Below are 27,265 nucleotides of genomic sequence, written 5' to 3'. Positions count from 1 at the left end.
GTCCCTCCCCGACCCTTGCTCCCCACTGATGACCACACTCCCCATTCCACTAGGAAAACAGAAGCAACACAGAACTTCCACGAGCTTCCATTGCTCCTTCCACCCAGCCCTCATCTGTGCCCCCAGATTCCGCCTGTTTTCCGGCGCTACAGGAGAATCAGCTCTGCGCTCTTGGCTAAGGTCAAGCCCTCTGCTTGTGCACAAAACCCCAGCCGCTCTAGGACATCCCTCCAGCAACTGTCCTCATCTTTCCTGACCTTGGGATAGAAAAGGTCAAGCCCTTTACCAGTCATTCTTGGATACCTCCCCAGTCACTTGCTGCAGTATAAGCAGTGACTGATGAGGGTGACAGGTACTCAACATTTGGTGTTACAACATAAAATGGGTTGCTGCAAGAAACAATAGCATATGTACTCCTGGACTGATTTTGTTATCTCACAGCTGTCCTTCGGCCCGTATTCTCTACTTCCCTGAACTGCAACCCCAACCTGGCATTCCTCATGCTCCCTGGATCTATTTCTCCACATAGCACATAACTCTATCTGAGGCACTAGCTGTTTAGTTTGTTTTGCTTACGGTTCATCTCTTTCCACTGGCACATAAGCTCCACGAGGGCAAGGATTTCGGCATATTTGTCCATTTCATTCACTGCTTTACCCCCAGAGTCTAACACACAGAGCCTGGGCGACAGGATTTGCTCCAAAAATATTTGTTGAATTAATGAGGTCCCAGACTTGCCATTTCTGATCTGTGTGATCTTGACAAATTACTTACCGTCTTAAAATCTCACTTTCATCATTTTTAAGATGGGAGCACTGATAGTACTCACTACGTGGGATTGTGGTGAGGATTAAGTGACAAAATGTGTTCAACATTTTAGCACATTTTCTGGTTTGAAGTACTCAACAAACGGTATCTATTCTATGATTAATTTGAATCTTACATCCATTAGCATCCAGGTTTACCTTGAGTCTATTCAGCTACCGATAGGTGCTGGTTTGGACATTCAGTAGACTGGCATGAAAAAGAAAAATAAGATGTCTGCATATGTGCTTTCCTTCTATTACTGAAGACTATTTAAAATCTAACCTTCACTTAAAAAATACTGAACATACAACTAAGCAACATTAATGTCTAGGTCTAGGTTACTAGGTTCTCAGTAAAAATGATGTTTAGTAAGGAAATGATGTCAGTCAGCCTGCAGCTCATATTGATAAGCCATCTAAAATTGGTCCCATAGGTGATGACATCTAGACCTCACTTCTTCCGCTACCTGTGCCCTCTTCCCCCTCTTCTCTTTCCTCTCTGTTGTCACAAAGCCAGCTACTGCCAGGATCCCCCCTCCCCATCGCTCTGCAGTCCAGGGTGGGGTCTCTGTTAGCATAAGGAAACGTGAAAGGAAATGTATCTCTGTATACCTTTATTTTCCCTCCAGGGCTTAAATGGAAAAAGAGAGAAGGTGGAGTCCCTTTTGCCATTGTAACTGGAATTAAAAACCTTAAAAAACTCAAGTTGGAGTTCTGAGTGCATTTTCCCACAAAAGCCATGTTATATATAGTGGCTTGGTTCTATGGTACTATTAATAAGACAGAATACTTCAGCTATGATTTCTGGGCTGGCCTGGGAAACTAACCACTAACTGTGACATAGTTTCAGTGAAAAAGTGTGTTCAGGGTTCCCAGCAATGAGTTTTACAAACCCACAATCAGAACACAACCCATCTGAAAGCTGAGGGCCGACTACTTCGCAGTAGGTTTGACAGCCTCGCAAAGGCATCCGAATGTCACAGACATCAGCACCAAGCTTAAGAGTCTCCTGCGTGGCGCTCCAGCAGTACTTCATCTCTGTCTGCCTGACCCTGTTCTCTAACGCAGCAGGCCTACCTCACACCATTTTGTGAGAACTGAGGCACCTGGTTAGCAATAACTATTCAACAAGGTTAGCTCTCTTCTGTCCCCTTCACTGGTGAAATTTCAGTGTCTGTACTCTTTATTTGGTTTCGTGCATTTTCTTATGAATCTATTTTTAACACTTCTATATGAAAAAAATACAAAGCTTTTGCCAGTAGAAACCAGAAAACGGTTATTGCTCATTTCTTCTGGCTGACACACCTTGTCTGCAAATGGCAGCTTCTCCCGCAGCAGGAAATCTTTTCCATCAAATAAGCCATTACGCCTTCCAACAGTCTCTGCCAAATTGAAAATCACCATCTTCACTTACCATAGCGGCGGAGCTTTGGCAGTTGGGCTAACGCGCACTGAGCAGGGAGACTCGGCACTGACATTAGCTAACCATCCCACATTTCCATCTTGTTTCCTCGTAGTCATTATCCAAAATACACAAGGAAGAGAGGCTCACCTAACTGGAATGGCTTATGTTACCAATTACGGTCAACCCTAAAGCACATAACCAGTAAGGCAGCTAACACTGACTGAGCAGGAAGAAATCTGTGCCCTAAGTAGTTCATGGAGTTAGGCAGACAACTACACCTGCCACCAGTTTCAAAATGCTCTTTCTCCTTCCCTGACACCTCAGGCTCTCCTTATTTCATTTTATCTCCATGTCTTTTCTACAAGAATGGGCCACTGTTTTCTACTCATTAAAACTCTTCGAGCCAGGCACAGTGGCTCACGCCTGTAATCCAAGCTACTCAGGAGGCTGAGGCATGAGAATCGCCTGAACCTGGGAGGCAGAGGCTGCAGTGAGCCCAGATCACGCCACTGCATTCCAGCCTGGGTGACAGAGCCAGACTATGTCTCAAAAAAACTACAAAACAACAAAAAACCCTTTGGATGAAACATTTCTCATCTACCATCTCTAATTCTTTATCCTCTCTTCAAATTTGATAACAGAGCTTTCCTGTTTTGGTTTTTTTTTAAATCCCTTAAATTAGTGCAATCTCAAAGAGACCTAGGGCTAAACACCTGGGAGACAGAACTGAGAAGAAATGAGCATCTCAATTTCCTCTCTGTATGGCCCTGGAACAAATCCTCACCTTCTCTGCATCTTTGTCTCAAATCTGGTCGAGTTCCATTTCTTGTATGGTGTCTCAAAAGAACATTGCCGGAATGAGCCAATATGTATATAGTACCAGGAGCACTTTCGAAGAACCCTTTAGTGCTCTTTTAATGTATTATTTTAAAAAAGTATATGGTTAGTGTCTATTTTACCATTTACTTGAAGAAAATTATTTGCAAGATACTGAATGGGAGGCAATTTTTGAAGTATAGTGAATTGTGATTACTCAGTGTTTATCTGGATCTCTTGAAATAAGTGCTGAAAAAGTGCCACACGTTTTGATACAAAATTGTTGAAGTGGAAAATATACACAAAAGAAAATGTTGAATACACCTTTTTATAGTTCCCAATGATTGTGAAAGAAATCTGGAAAGGGGGGAAATCAACAATTGTTTGGACAATTAAGAACTGTTGGAACACGCTAATAATTTCCCCTTGAAATAATGACTTTAGCACCTTCAGCAGTATGAACTCCATGAACATTGCCAGGAAATGCTTTATATGTTTCAGGAATAATTAGTTGCTTCAAATATAACACAGTCAAAGGTTTACTGTAACCTAGGGAAAATAATATTTTGGAAAAATGCAAAAATGCAACTACCCGCAAGGTAGTCCAAATAATAGTTCATGAGCAAAGTTTTCAAGGCTTAAGACAATAGAGTAAAATTCTGAAGATCAAGTGCAATGCAAGGTGGTGACATTTAATTTTTATTGTGTTTTTTTTTTAAATTTTTTTAGACGGAGTCTGGCTCTGACACCCAGGCTGGAGTGCAGTGGCGTAATCTTGGCTCACTGCAACCTCCACCTGCTGGGTTCAAGCGATTCTCCTGCCTCAGCCTCCTGAGTAGTTGGGGTTATAGGTGCCCACCACCACGCCCGGCTAATTTTTGTATTTTTAGTAGAGATGGGGTTTCACCATGTTGGTCAGGTTGGTCTTGAACTCCTGACCTCGTGATCTGCCTGCCTTGGCCTCCCAAAGTGCTGGGATTACAGGCGTGAGCCGCTATGCCCAGCCTATTGTTACCTTTAAAAATATTAAAAGTCAACTAAAAACTATCTAGAGCTCATAAGGATCTACTAAAGCAATACTAAGGCTACTATGAGTAGGACACCTGTTTATTGTTTACTAAGTCAATGGTCCTCACCTGGGACAGACTGGGCCTGTAGTTATTACATTATTTAAAGCAGGTGAGCTACCGCACCATCCCAGCTATCAGAATTTTATGATTCATGAATTCCAACAATCACAATAACAATAAAGCTACATTATTTCCAACCATCCCCCATGCTCCTCACACAGGGCACCAAGCTTTCACATAGCCAGAGATGGTTTGGATGTTGGCATATTTTGCTACTTGCTGTACATGCCCAGTTTCTTAATGGATGTGGTCACTGGGAAACCAACCCCACTCCTTTTTCTAACGACAAAGTGCAAGAATCGGGAAAAAATAAGTAAAGCTTAGGGATTAGGGGAAAAACTCTTTATTATCTAGCTCTTGTCTATCTCATATGTTTATGGTTCAAGGATGTGCTATTAACTGCCTCTCTCAAGTTATAAATCTTACACTCACACTAAGGCATAGGGGTACATTAGCTTCAAACTATCTCCTATATCCATTGATCTAAACAGACCTGGGGAAAATCAAATTAACTCAAACCTCTTATCTAAATCAAAGTCTGCCAAGTCCTAAGGGGAAAAAAAATTGTTTTGGGGGGATGTAAAAAAAAAAAAAAATAGCAAGAAAGATGCTGTCTTTCTAGAAGCAACCCAGACCCAAATCCCTGGACAATTCTCTGGCTATCTTTTCCTTAGGTAGTGGGAGGTCAGAAGACAGTCCTGACAGGAGCCTGCATAACACAAATCAAGAAATTATCCTCACAGCCAAGGCTGGTGACACCATTCCTCAACCTGGCGGAGGGAAGCTTTTCAAGGCTTATGAACCAGGATCATATTATTCCATGTCTCTGAAACTTGGGTCCGTCCGTCTGTCGTTTTCTCGTGCTAGTTTCTCTGTGATTAGCATCAAAATGTAGATCCAGTCATCTCGGGCTCCTAGAGACTCCTAGGTTGAAGAATGCGCACCCGTCCTGGAATTTCCCCTGAAGACCAGTAACGGGGCTCGGTGTGCCCGGGCCTGTTCGGGGTGTGCAGCGCAAGACCCGGCTCCGCAGGGTGGGAAGACGCCGGAGCCCAGGGAGACCCGACCGAGACGCCCCCTCTCCTGCCCAGCGCGCCCCCTTCCGTCCCCAGCAAGAGAGCAAAGGTCCCAAGCCTCAATCCGGGCTCAAGCGACCAAACTCCTTTCTGGAGTCTGGACCACTCACCATTCGGGACAGAGCTGCCCCCAAAAGTTAAAATGAGACAAACGGGCGGGAAGCCCCCAGCCCCGGGGCGGGGCCGGCCCAGAGCCCTGCGCTCCAGCTTTGGGAGCGCACCCAGGCCCGGGGAGGGCCAGCCTGGCTGCTCACGGGACCCTCCCTTGTTGGCCCGGCCGTGGCCGGGAACCCACGCGTGGCCGCTGCGCGCTGCCAGCGCTGCAGCTGAGGTTCGGGTTCGGCCCGCGCCCGGCGTGAACAAAGCGGCGGCCAAGGCCTGGGACTTCAGGGACTGAGCCGCCGGCTCCACGCTGCCCCCAGGCCCGGAAGAAACACCGACTGCGGGCGGGGCACAGCACCCAGCCGGGGAAAGGACCCCCCGAGTTACGCGCAAACTTTCTTTGAATGGCGCCCAGGTGGGGTGAGCCATCCGAAAGAAAGGAGGATGGGCTTGGGAAGGGGAGGGCTCGGCTCAGGTCGGGGGGACCCCTCCGTCCCCACCCCCTCCCCGCCAGCTGCCAGGGGATGATGTCATCGCCCCTCCCGGCCCTCACCCCTGTCTCTGCCAGCCCCGCTTTCTCTGCCCTCCCACCCCAGGTCTGACCCCTCAGGGAGCGTGGCCAAGATTAAGGGAGGGGCGTGGGGGGGGGGGTGCGAGGTGTTCAGAGAAGAGTTAGGAGAGAGGGAGGGATCGTCCGTAGCAGCAGAGCATCTTCTCCCGTCCCGGCCCTGCCAAGATGATGCAAACATTCCTATCTGGAGCTCCGCTTTCAAGGATCTGTGCTCCCGCGGGCCGGGGAGAGAAAGGGCTCGGGAAGGGACCGGCTGGGTGGAAAGTGCGCTGAGGAGTCTCTTGTCCTCCCCGCCCCCACCCTGTCCTGAGCCCTCCACTCCCGACTCGCGGCCCACCCTGCACGCTGCACTCCCTTTAATTCACACATTTCTTCCACTAGCCTCAGGGCCGACTCCCCGCGCCTACCTCGGCTCTCCGGGCCGCCTCCCACTGCTGCCCGATTCCGCGTCCGGAGCGAGCGGGAGCTACAGCGGGCTCCGCGGGCCGGGCGCGGGGCAGGTATCGGGCTTTATACCTCGCCCGCCGGGTGACTCAGGAGGCTCCGAGCCTTCACCCGCCGCCCTTCAAAATAAGAGTCCGGCGGCGCGGCGGGCGGGAGAGAGGAGGCGTGGCTCGCAGCTCTGGGACGCGGCCCCCAGGTTAGGGAGGCTTCCCCGCACCCACTCGTAACCTTGTCCCGCCCTTTGCATCTTTCTGGTCGCAGGCCCCTTCCTGGGGCAGCCAAGTCACAAATCGGGCTTTTCTGGAACGATCGAGAAGTGCTAATAACGGGAAAGAATTTAAATTTTTTAGGCCCATAGATATGTTGTCGGCATGTTAGGATGATTCTCCTCCGGTGTTTGTGTTTTTTCCTTTACAGACTAAAGAGTGTCCAATAAACGCGACTCCAGGGCAGCGTTTTAGGGAAAAGCAATAAAAACTCACGGTAGAATGGAAGCTGCCCTGAAGGAATGGAACTGCGAGACTGGGGCTGGGGCTGGGACTGGGGCTGTGGGGAGGGAAAGTCCCAGCTCTGAGGACGGATTTGCACGTACAGTGCAAAAACGATTGTGTGACATTAAATCGAAAAGCACAAATCATCATGCAGTATATTTCTTTTCTAAGGAAGAGGAAGGATAATTTTTAGATTTCTATTAATTAGTTTACTGTGTTCTGTGTAATAAATAGCTAAATTCAGGAGCCCTTAGGGTGAGAAGAGTAAAGCACTTTGATCTAGCAACATCTGAGGAACCCGGTCCCTATCCTATCCTGTGATCCTCTTAGCTCATAAACTACTGGAGGCCCTGAGTCACTTGTTTTAACGCTCATCTACATAGGAATTTCTGTAGAAGTGTTTTCAAAGAGGAACTGGACTCATTCGTTCCAGAATTAATATTCTATGCAAAATTTGTGACAGATTGTGGGCTTAGCCCTAAATCCAGATCACCAACTTTTCTTTCACCAGATCAGCTAAGGACACCCCTGGCTCTGTGTATAATCCTCCGGTAGCTGGGTTGGCACACCATGTCACAACAATTTCCGTCTTCTTTCTCCTTCCAGAGTGTGCTCCTTGGCCACTGGGACCAAATCTTTCACACACAATAAGCGGTTAACAAAATGAATGCATGAATGAATAAACGAATGGTAATATCTACCATTTACGGAACTTACTGTTGTGCCAGGCTGTTTCAGTAATGTGGTCACTCGGTAACTGCCAATAAATGCCAACTAGTTTTGAATAGCCAGTAGACCACTTGTTTAAAGAGTTTAGTACTGTAACTGTATCCTGCCATCATTACTGATATCTAACGCTAGCATTGTTGGTTCACTGTCTTCAGCCAGGTAGTCTGTTCCTCTCTCGGAAATATCTTTATTGACTTTTAAGTGAATAATGATGTCTGTAAAACATTAAAAACCAAATATTGTTCTTTAAACAATAAACCAAAATTGAATGTCCCTGTGATTTTACTCCCAGAGATAAATTGTTAGCTGCCTAAAGTATAGTCCTCCAGGCTTTTGTATGTGTATTTAAACACACACTTAAAATAGCTTAGATCATTGTTTCCATACAATTTTGTAACTTTTTTTTTTTTGAGACAGGGTCTCACTCTGTTGCCCAGGCTGAAGTGCAGTGGTGCAGTCATGGCTCACTGCAGTTTTGACCTCCCAGGCTCAAGTGATCCACCCACCTCAGCCTCCTGAGTAACTAGGGCTACAGGCACATGCCATCATACCCAGCTAATTTAAAACATTTTTTTTTGTTCGAGACAAGGTCTCGCTATGTTGCCCAGGCTGGTCTCAAACTCCTGATCTCAAGTGATCCTCCCACCTCGGCCTCCCAGGCGTGACCACCGCACTCAGCCTATAACATTTTTTTTTTTTTTTTTTGAGACAAAGTCTCACTCTGTCATCCAGGGTTGGAGTGCAGTGGCATGATCTCGGCTCACTGCAACCTCCACCTCCCGGGTTCAAGCGATTCTCCTGCCTCAGCCTCCCAAGTAGCTGGGATAACAGGCGCCTGCCACCACACCCAGCTAATTTTTGTATTTTTTGTAGAGATGGGGTTTCACCATGTTGGCCAAGCTGGTCTTGAACTCCTGACCTCAAGTGATCCGCCCGCCTTGGCCTCCCAAAGTGCTGGGATTATTGGCATGACCCACTGCACCTGGCCTGTAACCTATTTTTTTTTTAACCTGACAATATACTGACCATAGTCATCTTTCTGGGGATAATACAAAGCATTATCATCTCTTGCATTTTTGAGAGGCTAGTAGGCCAACAATTCATTGTCCTGGGACACAAGCTTTAAAGAGTGAAAATCACTTTGCCTATTCTAATATTTCTAACAGTATTTCCCTGTTTAGCTTCACCTTTCTTTGAATTCTCAGCTTGTTTACTCCCATGTCAAATGGCCCTTAGGGCTGCAGCAATGACATCACCTGGCCTGCAGCAGGGTTTTCTTGCAGCCTGTGATGTGACACTGACTAAGAGTGCCACCAGAGGAGAGTTAGGACGTGTGATCTCTGCCATTAACTGTGGGACTATGAAGCTTCCTTATTTCCACAATAATGGGATTAATCTGATGGATTTTTAAGTTACGCTTCTTAAATTTTGTGATTTTATGATTTAGGAGTCCTTTCACAACATAAAGCGCAGAAAGAATAAAACAGATGTCTGATATTACCACCTGTAGTGTTTACCGGCCATGGAAGGGACTGTGGGGTAGAATAGACTTGGAGAGTTGATTGGCTGTGAGAAAACATACGCACTTCCTTTACTCCGAAGAGGCAGCAAAAGAAGGATGATCCATTACATCTGTCATCTCTGTGTCTGCCTTATTCCAACTACAGGTGCCCGGAAAGATGGGTGCACGTGGACCAGTTTTCACTTTTCAGTGCCGAAATCCAGGAAGATTTAAGGCACTGATGCAAAACACTGAATATTCTAATGTTTGCAACTTTGAAGGTTTTACACATGAACTGTGGGAGGTGTGGATACATCTTGGCCATCACTTTGAACAAGCCCCAGAACTGCTAAAACTTGTATCAGTAGAAGCACTGTTGAGAATTTCTGCCAAGTTTGAAAAAGAATATTCCATCCTCTGAACACTGAAGATTCTGATCAAGTCTTCTCCTTATATTACTTTTATTTCATTCTTCCTTGACTAAAACTTAGCGTTCTGTGGATTTGAGATAAGATGAAAGGGGCAGAGAATAAATACACAGTGAACTTTTATTTCGTCAGGAGCGACATTCAAGGAACACCCCCCAGCTTCGCTTTAGGGCATGCATCTCTGGTTTAGGGCGCGCATCTCTGGTTTAGGGAGCGCATCTCTGGTTTAGGGCGCGCATCTCTGGTTTAGGGCGCGCATCTCTGGTTTAGGGCGCGCATCTCTGGTTTAGGGTGCGCATCTCTGGTTTAGGGCGCGCATCTCTGGTTTAGGGCGCGCATCTCTGGTTTAGGGCGCGCATCTCTGGTTTAGGGCATGCATCTCTGGCTTTACCTTCACGGGCTCTGGCTTAGAGGCCTCAGGCTTCAAACATGCAAATTTACTTTGAGTTGAAACACTGCTCAATTCACCAAGTATTTGGGGAGAAAAGTGGAAAGGGTGAAAGTAACCCTTCAAATCATTCCTTTTCATATTTTCCTCACAATGAAAATAGTGAAACATAGGTGGTTAAAAACTGAAACACTAAAACGAAAGACACTAAAAACCAACAGTTTCACTAAAGAAAGAAGATATTGGCAGTGAAACCAAATCACAGATCTATCTATTTATCAATCGACGGATTGATCTATCTAACTACTGACAGGTATTACACACGATCTAGCTCAAAATGCTCAGCATAGGTAATATTATAATTTATAGATATGATTAGCAAACCAAGTAAATGTCTTTTTACTGCTACCACAAATCGACACTGTTCAATCATGCTTTTCTAACTTAAGAATTGAAGCCCAAAATCTATATTTTCATTTACTTTATTTCCATGTAGCAGCAAAGGAATATTAATATATCTTCAGGCATTTTGCTTAATATTTTAATGAAAATTACCAAAACTTGAGATTTTCCTAGAAGATTCCTGGCTTCTGGATTGGCACATTTTCTACAAGGAGGCTTTTGCTATGTATTTCCTCAGATTGATCAATGTTGTCTATAACAGATGTTCTGATAATCAGTTCAGCATCAGGATCTTGTTCCACTCACTTCTGATGTTTTGATGTTTGTTGTCGTTGTTGTTTTGAGACAGAGTCCTGCAGTGTCACCTGGGCTGGAGTGCAATGGAGTGATCTTGGCTCACTGCAACCTCCGCCTCCCAGGTTCACGTGATTCTCCTGCCTCAGCCTCCCGAGTACCTGGGATTACAGGCATGCACCATTACACCCAGCTAATTTTTTGTATTTTAAGTAGAGACAGGGTTTCACTATGTTGGCCAGACTGGTCTCGAACCCCTGATCTTGTGATCCGCCTCTTCGGCCTCCCAAAGTGCTGGGATTACAGGAATGAGCCACCGCGCCTGGCCTTTGATGTTGTTTCTAAAAACTTGATTTAGCTGTTACTCTATTTTTTAGAGTCACAGAATCTTGCCTGAATGGCCTGTTTCTTCTATTGTAGTTGCTACCTTTGCAAGGGCTCCCAACTACATTTATCAAACAAGAACAAGACTAAGGAAATAACAGATTAATTATGGATTTTACCTGATACTGATTCATAGTAATGTTATGTTTGGGAAAATGTTTCTGAGAGTAGAATGCTTAAGATCAGCTTTTAGTCCATTCATTTTTAAGAATAAGCAACTTTTAACAATCTTGGACTATTTTGAATTTGGACTCTGTAATTAAGTGTAACATTTTATACAAAACACATTTGTCTCCATATCAACAACTAGTAATTATTCTAACAAAAGTGAGAAACTTTTAAAAACCAAAATGTGGGTTTTCTAAAAAGGCTCAGCCTCATGCATTATCTGATCATGAAGATAATCTATTGGGGAGGAGGGAAAGGGCACCCCTCCAAGGACAACTCATACTTTGAACATGAAAACAAATTCGTCTATCCTATTGGTAAAGATAACTTTATGGCTCTTTGGTTTGTTCAAAACTTTTTATTAAGAGCAGGGAGAATGGATCAGGAAAAAAGAAATGGGACTGTTTGTACTTATATAGACATAACTAGAACCCAGTGGACATCAAATGCTATGGACATAACAACCAAGTCTGCAGCTGGAATGTAAAGAAAGGCGACGCTACGATAAACAAAAAACAGGCCGAGCTTGTGAGAGTGAGGCAAGCCTTGAACATCCGAGACAACTCCAGAGGACTCAAAATCAGAGTCGGGAGGGGGCTGAAGAGATCATCTAGGGAAGGCATGTCCTGAAAAGAGCATGGCCTTTGGAGCTGGACCGAGTGGGGTCAGTTCTGCTGTTTCCACGACCTTGAAATCACAAAGGTTTTGTTTTCTCATTTGTAAAGTGGAGGTTAAGGTATTTACCCTGGACTGCTGTTGAAAAGACACAGTGCGATGCTGCCAGTGCAGCGCCTAATGTACTGTTTGGTATGTAGCAGGTGGGGAGCTGGTTTTTGTTTGTTTGTTTTTGCCTTTTAATTTTGTTTTTGCAAAACACAGTAGTTACAGATAGTAAAAAAAACAGAGTAAAAAATAATAATCTGAACTTTACTTTGGGCTGGCATTATGCCAATCATGTCACATGCATTCTGTTTACCTGACTATAGATACCATGAGGAAGTATCACTATAACTATCATCCCAGGGACACTGAGCACAGAGAGGTTAGGTAACTTACCCAAGGGCACGGAGCTGGTAAGGGGAGCAGCGGAGACGCAAATCCTTAACTCCAGAGTCCAAGCTCCAAGGAATATATATATTTGGAGTAAAAAATACATATTTATGGGAAGTCCATTCATCATCCATTCACCATCCCTAAGATCTCCATTTTACCAATGGAGCAATTTATTATTGCCAAGTTTTATTGTGCATAGTCAGGTCTGCTTGATCTGAAATAGTTAAGGCAGTTTCTAAACATGTCCTGCTTGATCCACAGTAGAATCTGACTCACTATTGAGCACCCTTTTCCAAATCAAATGAGTTATGCTGGCTCTGAAGGAATCATCCACAGATTCCATGTGGATTACTAAAGAGGCATAGTGAGAACTTGCCTGTTTATGTGATTCTCCTGAATAAGTGGTGAAATACCATAATCAGTGGACTAAATACTTGAACTTAACCTACATAAGAAAAACCTTAAGTTGTGTCTTATAAATATAGTGATGGATAATAGACAAAGATGGCATATTTAGGTGAGGATTACAGATTTTACATTAATCCCAGTGGCAATTCATGAAGTCATGGGTAAGATCATGCATAAAGTCCTCAGTTTGTTCTTTTAATAGTATTAATATTACCTCTGGTGACACCATAACAAGGAATCTTGTGTCTCATTTCACGTAGACTTCCAGGGTGCTTAGAAAACACCCAGATCAGCCATGATTCCACTGTTGCTCCCAGAAATACAGGAATAAAACTCTCTCAGCAATGGAGCTGATTAGGATGTTGCAGCGCCATTTTCAGAAGAATGAAGTCAATTCAAAGGAAACCATGGACTCCGACAGGCTATACATAGGGGACTATGTTCACAAGAAGGAGAGAATCGGGTCTATTCCCCTAACTCTGATTAACCTGTCATCTCTGAAACCTTCCTTCTACCCAGCACTTCACATCTTAAACTTAAATATTCATTCTTTTGGATCAATACACGAATCCTCTGGGTCAAATAAACGGGATTATGTTATCTGAAGTACTTTATTTTTCTCATTAGGAAAATACATAATGATTTGCTTCAGTGCTGAAGTTAAAGGTTTTCTAGCAAAGATATCCAGACACTAAGAGAATCATTGAGATTATTTTGCAGTATATATCTTTAACAAAATAAAATGTACAAACTAGACTCCAATATGGAAATGGAATGAGAAGAGAGAGAGAAGAGAGAGAATAAGGAGGTCAAATATTCCAATTAAACTTTAAGTATAAAAATTTAATAAATGTATTTATTTATTTATTTATTTATTTTGAGACGGAGTCTTGCTCTGTCCCCTAGGCTGGAGTGCCGTGGCGCAATCTCGGCTCACTGCAAGCTCCGCCTCCTGGGTTCGTGCCATTCTCCTGCCTCAGCCTCTCCGAGTAGCTGGGACTACAGGCGCCCGCCACCACGCCCGGCTAATTTTTTTGTGTGTGTTTTTAGTAGAGACGGGGTTTCATCGTGGTCTCGATCTCCTGACCTCGTGATCCGCCCGCCTCGGCCTCCCAAAGTGCTGGGATTACGAGCGTGAGCCACCGCGCCCGGCCAATAAATGTATTTAAAACTAGAAAATTCTCTGAATATAGACCATAAGCTCCATAGGAGAAAATATTTGGTAACATTGGCAATTAAAGAAATGAATTTGGCCAGGCACAGTGGCTCACGCCTATAATCCCAGTACTTGGGGAGGCCAAGGTGGGAGGATCACTTGAGCCCAGGAGTTGGAGACCAGCCTAGGCAACATGGCAAAACTCCATCTCTACAAAAAATAGAAGCCAGGTGTGGTGGTGTGCGTCTGTAGTCCCAGCTACTTGGGAGGCTAAGGTGGGAGGATTGCTTGAGCCTGGGAGGTGGAGGTTGCAGTGAGCCAAGATTGTGCCACTGCACTCCAGCCTGGGTGACAGAGTGACACCTTGTCTCAAAGAAAGAAAAAATTTATCTGATATATAGTTTATATAATTGACAGTTAAAACAATTGACAATAATATTGATATTGCCTGGTATGGGCCCTTTAAATGAGTTATACTAGGTCACTGCTGATACAGTGAAGTATTAGATTTCAAGAAAAAAAAAATCAAGATTTTTTTTACCTAAGATTTCCGTAGACGTAAATGTAAAAAATAATTCCATTGCTCCAAAGAATTCAGATTATTCTTATATTAGTATATGATATATATGATGTTTGTCTGTTTTTAGTAACTTTAGAAAAAGTTCAATGATTTTGAGAAAATTTGGTCAATTTATAAGATTTATCAAAAGACGTTTCAAATTAAACTTTAGTTCAATCTGCTATGTCCAAAGGAACTGGTGGCCCATGAATATTTTCAAATGGCTATTTCTTTTACAATATGTAAAGGATTTTAATAAGATATGGCTCATGAAAAGAGTTCAAAGAGAGAAGACTGCACTGAGAGAAATAGGAGTTTAGAATATCATTTAAAAAGTATTCACTTAAGAGGATTGGTAAAAAAATAAAAAAATGTATTTCTGGACAAAGTTGACAAAGCAAGATTTTGAAAGTAAAGTTTTCAATGCAAGTGAAAAGAAAATACAGCAACCATAAATAAAGACTAAATTCAGTCCTGCCTCTTTAAAAGCCAGGCCTTCTGCAAATCATTACCTCAATTTTAGCAAAAGTCTCATTACAGATTAATTTATTGGCAATGGGTATATGCATGTTTGAGCCCACTGTTGCATTTTGCTCATTAGCTTATAGGTGGCAACATTATTATTCCATCTTCATTTGTGGGTGGTACAAGTACAAGCTTGACATAACTTTGGTGTCATTGTTCCCTTGTTTGCCCACTGCATGACACTTAAGAAAACTTTGTGTAGCAATGAAGAAACTAGTCTGACAAAAATTCTCTTCACAAACTGACTCCATTTTGGAGAACACAGACACAGTCTTTTAGCATCATGGAGGAATTAATTTTTGATTCAGTCACCCGCTTTGTTGTCATATTATGAACAAAGGGCCCTACGTAAGCAGCCCTGGCACAGCACAGTGGACAGAAATACTGGCTTTTCTAGGCCAAGTAGTGTTACATAGGGAGAAAGAGATTTCTTTTTCTTGAGGCAGGATCCTGCTCTGTTACCCACGATGGAGTGCAGTGGTATGATCTTAGCTTACTGCAGTCTCCATCTTCTGGAATCAAGCCATCCTCCCACCTCAGCCTCCCAAGTAGCTGGGACTGCAAGCGTGCACCACCCACTGGCTATTTTTTTTTGTATTTTTTTGTAGAGACAGGGTCTCACCATGTTGCCCAGTCTGGTCTCAAACTCTTGAGCTCAAGTGATCCATCCACCTGCCTTGGCCTCTTAAAGTGCTGGGACTCCAGGCGTGAACTACCTTGCCGAGAAAGGGATTTCTGATTCTTAAGCTGCTCATTGTTCAGAGACAACATCAGGAAAAATAGAAGAAATAGGCCTAGCAGTGTTCTCTGTTACAGTGATGGTAAAAATTGATGGGGCCAGCTATGGTTCCATGAAGTCTCTTTGTCCATAATCTTAGGCAGGGCCAATGTATTCATTAGATTCAGCGGGCAGGGCTGACACTTTGGGCAACCCAAGAAAAAATTTTAATTTTAATAAACCCAGAAGGAAAAAGGGAACATAAATAAATATAATAATGATGACCATATAATAATGAATCTAGCCTGGATTACCTTCATTGTTATACCAATACAACTATAAAATATAATTCTATTTTTTTTAATGGAGAAACGGACCCACAAAGACAAAAGTGCCTAAGGCCCGTGAAAGTCATAATGCAGCCCTATCCTTGGGTATCGGACATTCATCTGAAACTTTGACACTTTTCTGTCATTAGGTATAAAGACAAGCTCTACCACCTATTCTCTATTCACCATTGTACTCTATGTGAACCTAAATCAGCAGGTGTCACAAGTTTTTAGAAGAAGAAAACAACCTCCAGTATTCTCAAGCTCTTCATAATCAAAGCGCGGAGACAAAAATCAGCTGTTGACAACAGGTGCTTTGCAGTTGTTCATTCATCTGGACATTTCTTTTATGAGTTAATTACTCATAGCTCCATGGTGAACAATCTGCACATTTGGGAAAATATAAAACTGCCCACTGAAAGTGAATTACTAGAGCGTAGGTGAAACACAATAGTTAATTCATTTGGATACCCTTAAAAGACTTAACAAAAATCCCTGAAGCACTTGGAAGTTGGACTCTGTGTCTGAAGAATGAGTTAGCATCAGGTTGAAGGCTGCAACATAGGAATATGTGAGTCCAACTTCTCATTCAGCTCCGGACACTTCCCTGGGTCACCCACTCTCTCCTTTACACAGCCACCTCTCCCAGAGCTTCCCATTGATCAGTATCATTTGACCTCATCAGCAAAATGCCCTACTTTTCATTTAAGTGCCTACAGATTTCCTTTTCAATTTCATCTCCTTTGTGGTGAAAAGAGAGTACTTTGCTACCTGCCTCCCCTCCTACCTGCCTCCCCTCCTACCTGCCTCTCCTCCCCACCCTGCCCCCTCCCAAAAAAGAAAAAAATCTAAAACCAAACAAAAGCTCTAGTATGTAAAACAGTTCCTAAGCTAGGTTCATTATTATCACACAGCTATTCAGACTTTAAATATAACAAAGACCTAATCAGGTCCTGAGTCCTCTTGGAAATGAGGTCTTGAGACAAAACTCTTGTACTCTCTTAGTTTCCCCATGTATTCTGCGGAGGGACTGGATGGCTGAGCTCTAAAATTCCCTTCAGCTGGAAGGTTCTGGGATCGGGCCTCAGGCCAGCCCACCATGGCCTGGCATAGAACTTTCAGCAGCTCTTCAAATGGGTGTTGGGGTATTACACAGAGCAGTGGGCTTCAACAACAGTCTACTGAGAGATGAGAAAAAAATACTAAAACTTCTTTTTTTTTTTGAGAGAGCATTTTGTTCTGTTGCCCAGGCTGGAGTGCAATGGCACCATGTCGGCTCACTGCAACCTCCACCTCTCGAGTTCAAGTGATTCTCCTGCCTCAGCCTCCTGAGTAGCTGGGAATACAGGCACACACCACTACGCCCAGCTAGTTTTTGTATTTTCTTTTAGTAGAGATGAGGTTTCACCATTTTGGCCAGGCTGATCTTGAACTCCTGACCTCAGGTGATCCACCAGCCTCGGCCTCCCAAAGTGCTAGGATTACAGCTGTGAGCCACCGCACCTGGCCTAAAACTTCTCTTTATGTGTATATTCATCTCATTCTTCAAATTTTTCTCTCTTTGTGTATATCTGTATGTGTAATAATACATAAAACATGTATATATTTGTACATACATATATATACCCATATCTGCATACACACACATACATATACATGATATTTTACCTAAGGGGATGAATGATGAAAAAAAAAAACAACCTTAGCATTCCATGGTTTTAAGGTAAGATGAAATAAGTAGAGAACAAATACGTAATCAACTCATCAGATAATGTTTTGCAGAGGACTTAGGATTTCCATTTCTAACGTCATGCTTAGCACTATTTGGTTCATAAACATATACTTTCAAACATGCAAATTTAACTTCAGGTGAAATAATTGAGTCTATTTGCCACTATTTTGGGGAGGAGGATGGATTAGGTAAAGATAATTCCTTCAAATCATTCCTTTATATGGAGATTCAACTAAATACCCTCACTGTGAGTTACAGAGTAGATTATTCTGGGCATACCTTTATGTCTGTGACATTTGGAGCTTGGATGTGTGGACAAGCAGAGCATGTGACTTGCTAAATCTTTTTCCCTACTGATGTGACATGAATCATAACCCAAAGAAATACAGAGACATTGATTACTCTATAACTCTTATTACGATCCTCACTTAATAAATAATAGTATCATTAGATTCCTTCACTGCTATGACATACAACATTGCAAAATTCATATATGTCTGCCCTCCAAATGTTCACTGATGCAGGTAATTTTTGGAATTATCTGTGTAATTATCATTCTCACATTCAAATACACAAATTATCACCTGGATACCTGGCTTCTGGAAGCCCAACATTTTATTTACTCAAAGTAGAAACTCTTCCTCGTACCTTTAGTCATAGTCAAGAGAATTGTCATCTACTTGGGATACATGTATTTTCAAAAACTTTCACTGAACACCTACAGAAGTAATGCAAGTTCGTGCTTAAGAGCTCATGCTTTGGGTGTAAATCCCAAGGCTGACACTTTGTCTAAATCTCAACATATGCACTTGTGATGCATATGTATCCATATGCATAACTGGCACTGTTTCTCCATGTTCTTTCCTAGTCCTCAAAGCATAGCTATACAAATAGCTTGCAATTTCACAAGGTAACTATTATTATATCATTTATCATAAACATTTTTGCCTTCATAGGTTTAATTGTTACTAGCTTTAATTGCCGCATAATATTCCATTGCTAGGTGTAAGACTTTGGGGAAGTTATTTAACCTCTCTGTGCCTCAGTTTCCTCCTCTGGTAAAATGAGAATAATAGCACCGCATACCTCATTAATTGCTGCAAGGATTCGACGAGACGTTGGAAAGCATTTGGCATGGCGCACATGGCATTGCTGCCAATAAGTTTAGTTATTACTGAGAAACATGACTTCTGCTACTAAGGAGTTAATATTCTAAATAAGTAACTAGATGAAGCAGAATCACCTTGCCTAAGACAAGGCTACAAATTGTCTAGAGCTCCTTCAAACTCTTAAGTCTTTCGAAGTAAGACTGATGGAAGTACTGTTTAAGTTCATCACAGGAGCGGGGCAAGAAGGCAAAGGCAGTAAGTAGAGCTCTAGAGAACAGCCATTAAGGATTTAATTACTATTTTCAACAAAGAACTTGGCTCTGGCATTAACTCCTTGTGAGACCCTGCACAATTCAAATGGAGTCCTGTGTCTCCATTTTCAAATCTCCACTATAGAGGGTTGGAGGAGATTACATTTAACATTCTATGATTACTCAATAGTTACTATAAACCATCACAGGAAATTCTATAAAGATATATTTACTTCTTTGCTTCTCCTCTGCTTTTTGACACCTGGGTGTGTAAATAATTTCTGCATTGTTCTAAGTCGCAATTAATTTTCCCTGGAAATGGAATAATTCAAACAAGCTGATTTATGCAAAATGCTTTCTAATCGCTTGGAGTTCTTTGTAATTACTCCCAGCAGTAGTGGGGTCACCAAAACAAAAGCATCGAAAGATTAAATGAACTGCTGTTTGTGAGAACAGTTTATTATGTGATCTCAATGTCAGGATTGGCTCCCAATTGCCATTCAGGGCTTTAGAAGGAGATCCTTGTGCAGGTGCTCTGAATCTTCTCTTTGAATTGGGGTGCTGCTGATGACAGTGTTTAATCCTGGGCTGACTCTGCCAGTCTTTGGTTACCTAACATTATTCACAGCTATACTGAAGGAATCACACACACACACACACACACACACACACACACACACACACACACACACACACAAATGGTCTCGGAGCCTCTGCAGTTACATTTTTGTGTGTGATTATTTTTCTCTCAGAATTACACTTGCTATTTTTAAATAATTGACATTTTGCTATTTTTGTTAGCTTTGCTATTTTTAAATAATTGACAAATCAGGTCAGTAAGTAAAGCAGTTCTATAAATGGCAAAGTCTATTACAACATCACTAACTATCTACACAAAACTTTGTGACTTCTATTTGCTGGATAGGTCAACTCTGAAGCCTCAGTTCTTTCTGACTCTGGAACCCTGCCTCTTACCTGTAAGCTTGTTCATCATCATCTTTTTTTGAAAGGCATTTGTTATTAAAACACACAAAATAAAGATGACAAAAAACCTACCTCTGCGTATAACACACTAGCACCATTTCGCCATGTTCTTTTCTAGTCCTCAAAGCGTAGCTATACAGATAGTGTGTAATTTTACAATGTAACTTTTCATCATTATTATATCATTTACCATAAATATTTTTGTCTTCATAGGCTTAATCATTACTAGTTTTAATTGCTGCATAATATTCCATTGTTGAGATAAGAGAATATTCTGTGTATTTGACTTCTAAATTTTTTGTTTTGAAATTGTAAAAAATATGTTATACTAAACATCTTCAGCCTTATACATTTCTATTCCCATTTTGAGTTACTTCCTCAGGGCAAATACTGAGAAGTATGATTTTGAAGTCAAATACTCTTTTTCCCACTATTTATTTATTTATTTGAGACAGGGTCTCACTCTGTCGTCCAGGCTGGAGTACATGGTACAATCATGGCTCACACAGTCTTGACCTCCTGGGCCCAAGCCATCCTCTCAAGTAGATAAGACTACAGGTGTGCACCGCCACGTCTGGCTTTTTTGAAATATTTTTTTGTAGTGATGGAGTCCCATTATATTGCCCAGCCTGGTCTCCAACTCCTGGGCTCAAGTGATTCTCCCGCCTCAGCCTCCCAAAGTGCTGGGATTATAGGCGTGAGCCAGCACTCCCAGCCTTTTTTCCCTGCTCTTGACATCTATTGCTAAATTGCTTAAAAAAAAAAAAAAGTCAACTAGTGAAGCATTGGTAGGATGGAGCTTGGTCATTAAAATGACTATTTGTGGGCATAACACTGTGTCTCATTCTAATTTTCCCTTTGTTTGTGATAATAAACATTTTGTCATAAGCCTGACATTTTCTTGAAGCATGATCAAGGTAGTTTATTCAATAGAGTTTATATTTCAGTTTAAGTAGGGGGCAGGTTATTTTAGGAGCCAGAACACACTATATCGTATGATCATCTACATGATGTGGTCAATCTTTGTGTGTTCCCTGTTTGGCCCTCCAGTTTAGCTCTCTACCTAAACTCTTCCGGGCAGGTTCTGGTAGTTTCTGATTCAAGTGTGGGCTGTCCAATTTTGTATTTTGCATGAGAACAGAAGGATAGATTTGTTCAATTGCCAATCCTAGAGTTGCCAACAATTTAGACTTATTGAGGGCTTTCAAAAGTCTTACCCGGGATGAATGTCTTCTATTTATTCCTAGTTGTGGACATAAGTAAATTGATTTCTTGATTAATAGAAATAATTTCTCACTGTTGGTTTTGTAGGACAAAAAAAGGTTATTTCAAATTATGTTTAGGAGTATCTGAAATTCTCCTTCCAAATCTCTGTTCTCTTCCACCCTCACTACAAAAAAAGTATCAAAATAAGAGCAGTGTTAATCCATAGGATCAGTGACATATTATTGACCACTCTGGAGAGTTGGGGAGATGGTATTGAGAAGATTAAAACAGGTACTGACAGTTTCTTTGCATAATTTGCCTCTTTGGACATCTTTTTCAGTGACTATCAACATATTTAAGTTAGACACTGTATCTAATGGACATTTAACTGATTTGTTAAGAGGTAAGATTTTTCTCAAAGGATACAATTATAATTCAGTGTTCAGGCCATGTCTGAAAATGGGTTTCCAGATATTTCTGTTGGTTCTTGGAAACTTCCATCATCTTGGGCTAAACGTTTCATGAATTACACATAAAGGGAATGTGATGGTGCTTCTAATGCACAACTTGCATTTTTCTATCTTTAACAAAAGCATGCTTATTATTGCCGTTGCCACTAAAAGAGTTTCTAAACATCTCTTCAGACACGTCTATAAAAAGCCAACAGAAAGGGATAGATACGATCTGTTTCTCTCACTCCAGCTGAAAGACCAGAGATACTTCTTTCTCTGTTTATTTTGTGGAACAAGTAAAACAAAAATCCTTTGCCCTTCTTTCTTTGCCTATTTTTACTCTCCGCAATTGCCTTGAGTCCCTGACACACTTCTATTCTGAAATACTTCAGCACTCACTTCCTTATTTGGTCGCTGGAACTGCTCTTTGTCTTGTTCAAACATTCTGCTAAGCTTGCAGCCTCCCTTCACCCCCGCCCCTTGCTCACTGCTCCCCCTTTTCTACACACACACACACACACACACACACACACACACACACACACACACACACACACGGGGCTGGCTCCAACAGGTCACTCTGACTCAGCCTTCTCTGTAGCTCACTAGCCAATCCCCCATCAGTTATGCCCATTTAAGGAGTACCTTTTGGAAATCATAAAGGACCAGAGAGTTTTCAGCTGTTTAAAAAGACTGCTATGTTGCATCACTGGAAGTCACCGCAAAGCATGTATTTCACACAATTGCCCTCATCCTATGGCAGGGTATGTATTAAAAAACAACCACCACCAAAAAAACCCAAAAACAAAACTCCAGGCTGCTTAATTAGTGGTTACTTTATTCCTCAGTGTTTTGGCAGTTAGATTTGGCTGATAGAGGCAGAGAGTTCACTATCTGGTTAGTTTTCAATGTTCTCTAATCTATGATTCACGCTAAGCATTCCAATCTAATACTTAAAATATATATATATATATATATACACACACACACATACATGTAACATAGGCCTAAGTAGATGTGCCAGTAACACAAAGTAAAGCTCTGGGTTCCTAAGCGAAGAACACACATTTTTGAAAACAAGCAGGCATTTGGAGTGCTGAAGGCTATTTTCTGGTTTCTCTGCTCAGAGGTGAGTGAGGAAAGCACAGCTCTCTGCATTCCCTATTTAAGAAAGAGCTGTAATGGTCCCATCCAGTAACACAGAGCAGTGTTTCCTTACATATAAACAACTGAGAAATTCCTTGGGCAAGCACATAGCCTTTTGGTTCCTGGAACAAAGCGGATGGTGGTATTCATTATGTCAAATAAACACATCATCCACACTCCAAAGGGAAACCTGAAACAATAAGCTGAACAAAGCAGTTTTCAAGGTTTTAATCCTCTTGCAATTAGCCCTTGTCTAACTCAACTGAAAAATTAAGAGGGAGCTATTTTCCCAGAAGAAAGTACCCCTAAGTGATTAAATATCCACAGTTTTTTCCCAACACTTGTTCTGAAAAAGAATTGGAGCTCGTTTTCAGATACAGGATATCCTATCACTTAGTAGTATTTCTCATTTAGCCACCGAAAATGGTCTGTACCTTCCCTTGTCCACTGTGTTAATTCCTGCAGCCCTGTTACTGGGCAGGCATTGGGCTAACCGCTCCAACCAACCTTTACAGTTACCACTTTGATCAGAATAAGCAGCAGATCAAATCCCATAGGAAGCACGTTCTCTCCCTGCCTTGTTACCATTCAGTCGATTTTGCTTATTTGTGTTCACCATGGTGACCAGTGTGGAAATAGCGTTTAGCTTATGAAATTCCCAAAGTGTATTTCCCTATTTTATGTAGGACAGTTTTAGACTGGCTTGGATGCATTCTTGTTGGAGGAAGGCTCAAATCGTTCCTGGATATAGGCAAGGTGTAAATGACAAATATACTTTCAACTATTTCCACCAGTTAGAATCTCAACGAGCCTGGGTGTGCCTTACAAAGTGACTTGTGGGTTCAAACTTGTTTAGGTTTTAGAGCACATGGAAGTTGTGAATGTTTGCACACTATTACACTTCATTCTACTGCAGGAGCACCAAGGAATTCTGCTAAAAGAAAATGATGCTAGTGTATGCCTGCAATATGGAAACAGCCACAAGCATATGTCCATGAGAAATGAAATCTGTCAAAGCCCTTCCAAGTTAATTTAAAAATGTTTACATTTGCTCATTCATCTTGTTCTTGAAAAGAAAAATGGCAGAGGTCACTAAAAGATTAAAATATTCGACGGGCACGACGGCTCATGCCTGTAATCCCAGCACTTTGGGAGGCCGAGGCAGGTGGATCATTTGAGGTCAGGAGTTTGAGATCAGCCTGGCCAACATGGTGAAACCCTGTCTCTACTAAAAATACAAAAATTAGCAAGGCATGGTGGTGCACAACTGTAATGCCGCTACTCAGGAGGCTGAGGCAGGAGAATTGCTTGAACCCGGGAGGCGGAGGTTGCAGTGAGTCGAGGTGGCGTCACTGCACTACAGCTTGGGTGACAGAGCGAGACTGTGTCTCAAAACAAACAAACAAACAAACAAGAATAAAATAGCCATTGGTTTTTAGGAGAAAAATTGTAAATTGAGAAAATTATAGACATTCGGGAAAGATGATCGCTGTTCACTTTCAGCCCAGTGTCTTGGGAAGCATCACTGGAGAACTGTTGGAATCAAGAACCCAGTCCAAGACTGGACTTAGAGACCTGCACTCTCCTGCCATTTTTGCTGCAATGCAGTTATGTCACTTTTGAGGAAGTAATTTCGTCCTATGAATCTTACTTTCCACATCTATAAAGTACAGACCTCATTTTAAATCAGAATTCCCAACATGGTTCGGTTTCATCCTAACAGAAATTATACAGTTGCTTAAGGCAGTCCATATAGTCTATTAGTTAATGCATTTCCACCCTCGATGTCCCTGCACTGCTGGTAGACATATTTGATACATGAATTAAGGGATTCAGAATTTCAATTCTTAGTGCAAAAAAATCAGGAATTGGTAGATTGAAATGATTTCAAATAATTTCCCCAAATCTAAACTCCCAAACTTGCAGGAGAGTTGATTCTTATATTTTTGGTGTGCAGCCTTCACACTGATAATTTCCAAGTTCAGCCAAAATTTTAGGCTTAGACTCAACCTTTCTCTTTGTTTTCTTGGGATCAGTCTCAAACTTTCTGAGACTGGTTTGGAACATCTCAAAAATGCTGGCAAAATGTATTATTGATAGCGTCTTAATACATTTTTTTGTTGTTGCTTCATCCCACATTCTCTCTATTGAATTCAGAGTTTACTTTAACTTGATTCTATTTCCTATCACTGAAATTCCTCCCACTCTCATCTTCCCCTGGGCTCAGGGATATCCTGAGGGATGCTGTGAGGTTCCATAATGAAAAGGGGCTCAGAGATGTGGGGAGAAGGTTTCTTATGCATACATTATTTGGTTATAATAGCCTTTCAAAAGCTTCATGAATGATTTGTTTTTTGAGGGAGGTCCAAATATTATACAGATCAAGTTTACCATTTAAAATATATCCAATTACGTGAGACATAATTATACAGCAGCTCACATCTGTAATCCCAGCTACTGGTGAGGCTGAGGCAGGAGGGTCACTTGAGGCCAGGAGTTTAAGACCAGTGTGGGCAACACAGTGAGACCCCCAACTCTAAAACACTTTTTAAAAATTAGCTGGGTTTGGTGGCATGTGCCTGTAGTCCTAGCTACTGAGGAGGCTGAGGTGGGGGGATTGCTTGGGTCCAGGAGTTTGAGGCTGCAGTGAGCCATGATCACACCACTGCACTCCAGCCTGGGTGACAGAGCAAGACCTTATCTCTAAAATCAACCAACCAATCAACCAATCAATCAGATAATGCTATTTTTGTTGTTGTTGTTGTTGTTCTGTAACTGCCTTGCTCCGAAGCAGGGGAAGAGACATAGCCCTTGTTTATCTGGGAAAGTGTTGGGCATGATGTAGAGTGAAAAGCACTAACTGGCAAGTAAAGAAGATATGTTAAATCCCATGATTCCACTAAAATCAATAATACTTTCATCATATGATCTCCTCCTTACCTTCTACAGGCTTGAATTTTTACTGGGAGTTATAATTATTTGAGGAAAAAGTACATCACCTCGGTCTTTAAAGATGTGGTAGAAAATAGATTCAAATTCATTTCCCCCCCACCCCAAAATTACGTTTTTCCAAAGAAAGAAAAATTCCAGACTTAAAGAACCACAGGGCCACTGAGCCCTTCTGCAGCAGCATTCCAACTATCAATGTGCCTCTGGGGAGGTCCCTCAGCCCCAGGCTCAGCATTCTTTCAAACAGCCTGGGATCGGGCTGATCAATCTACATGGGGGCTGGGGACCAGTACAAATTTTAGGCTTCACTCTAATTTCCATTCCCACATTCATACCCCAGGTTTTGATGCAGAAAGAAGGAAAATAGTTGTCATCAACTTCCCCACCTTTGTTTAAGTGCAAAAAGAGACACATACACTCTTCATTATAAAACTTCACATGAATGAGTACAATTGAAGGCTGCTTTCCCAACTTTGACTCTGAATCTCAACACTCATCAAGGAGGCCTGATTGTGAATGTAACATGCTCAGAATGTCTTCACTCTTAGGAAGAGCTGCAGAAATATCTCCTGAGATGGAAAATATTTGCAAACTAGCAAGCAGGAGAGAGTGTGTAACTTAAATCATCACAGCAATGTGCTGGAAACGCATTCTCGCCTGACATCTGGCCATGACTCAGATTGCCACCCTGGAGGCTTCTTTGCTAAACTTTCTGCCCAACTCCCTGTTCCACAGATGCTGTGCTCCTTGTCTCTCCATGCAGATCAGCCCTATTTGACAGATTCTGTAATTACCCGTAAGAGGCCCAAGGGAGATGTTTCTGTGTACACAGTGCCCCAACAAACCAACTTAAGCTAACCGCCTTCATGAAGCGATAAACAGAAAGCAGAGATTCTTAGATACCCCTTAAATCGCCTGCACTGCCGTATTTCTAAGGAGGCCAAGCTTGGACAAGGGGGTTGGGAACAATCCTAATTGGCTCCAGGCCACAATTTGTGGTTAGTTTCCCTAACACAAAAGTCTAGTCTTTGTCTCGCCAATCTCAGAGAATAAGGAGAGTTTTATGAAGCCATTTATTAACATGTTTCTCATCAGTCATCATAACCACTCTCACCTCATGTTCTCTTCTTTTATGGAAATAATGTTTTTTCCTTGATGTCCTGCTTTATACTTTTGGCCTTTTCTATATTGTCAAACAAAAGTCCCAAAGCAGCTCCATAGCAACCACCTTTCTTATCTCGCTCAACAGACCTTCAGGAAACAGGCGAGGGTAGGACTGTCACCTTCACCCAATATTTTGATTTGGTTTTTATACTTCCATTTGACACCCCTAATATCCAACGCTGAACAGAAGCCACCATAATATCTAAAATTTCCTGTTTCTCTCAATTCAATAAACTGTGTGTGTGTGCGTGAGAGAGAGAGAGAGAGAAAGAGAGAGAGAAAGAGAGAGAGAAAGAGAGACAGGGTCTTGCTCTGTCACTCAGGCTGTTACGCAGTGGTATGATTGCAATTATGGCTCACTGCAACCTCTACTTCCTGAGCTCAAGTGA

At 42.2% G+C, this 27,265-nt stretch overlaps 1 protein-coding gene across 3 annotated transcripts in view; it reads right to left on the bottom strand.

Moving 5' to 3' along the window:
• PALLD (palladin, cytoskeletal associated protein) overlaps positions 1–27,265 on the bottom strand; it is a 422,857-nt gene that overhangs the window by 89,813 nt on the left and 305,779 nt on the right. The window contains exon 1 of one of the 3 annotated variants that reach the window (XM_063638370.1): positions 6,314–6,435. The exons of the other annotated variants lie outside the window; for them this stretch is intronic. The gene's annotated coding sequence lies outside the window, so the exon portion shown is untranslated. Of the gene's footprint in view, positions 1–6,313; positions 6,436–27,265 lie in introns of those variants that run through there. 3 annotated transcript variants of the gene reach the window in all.

The sequence above is a fragment of the Symphalangus syndactylus genome, chromosome 4, assembly GCF_028878055.3.
Source record: "Symphalangus syndactylus isolate Jambi chromosome 4, NHGRI_mSymSyn1-v2.1_pri, whole genome shotgun sequence".
NCBI lineage: Eukaryota > Metazoa > Chordata > Mammalia > Primates > Hylobatidae > Symphalangus > Symphalangus syndactylus.
Note: the sequence above shows the minus strand (reverse complement) of the source record. Positions and strands in the feature narration are given on the sequence as shown.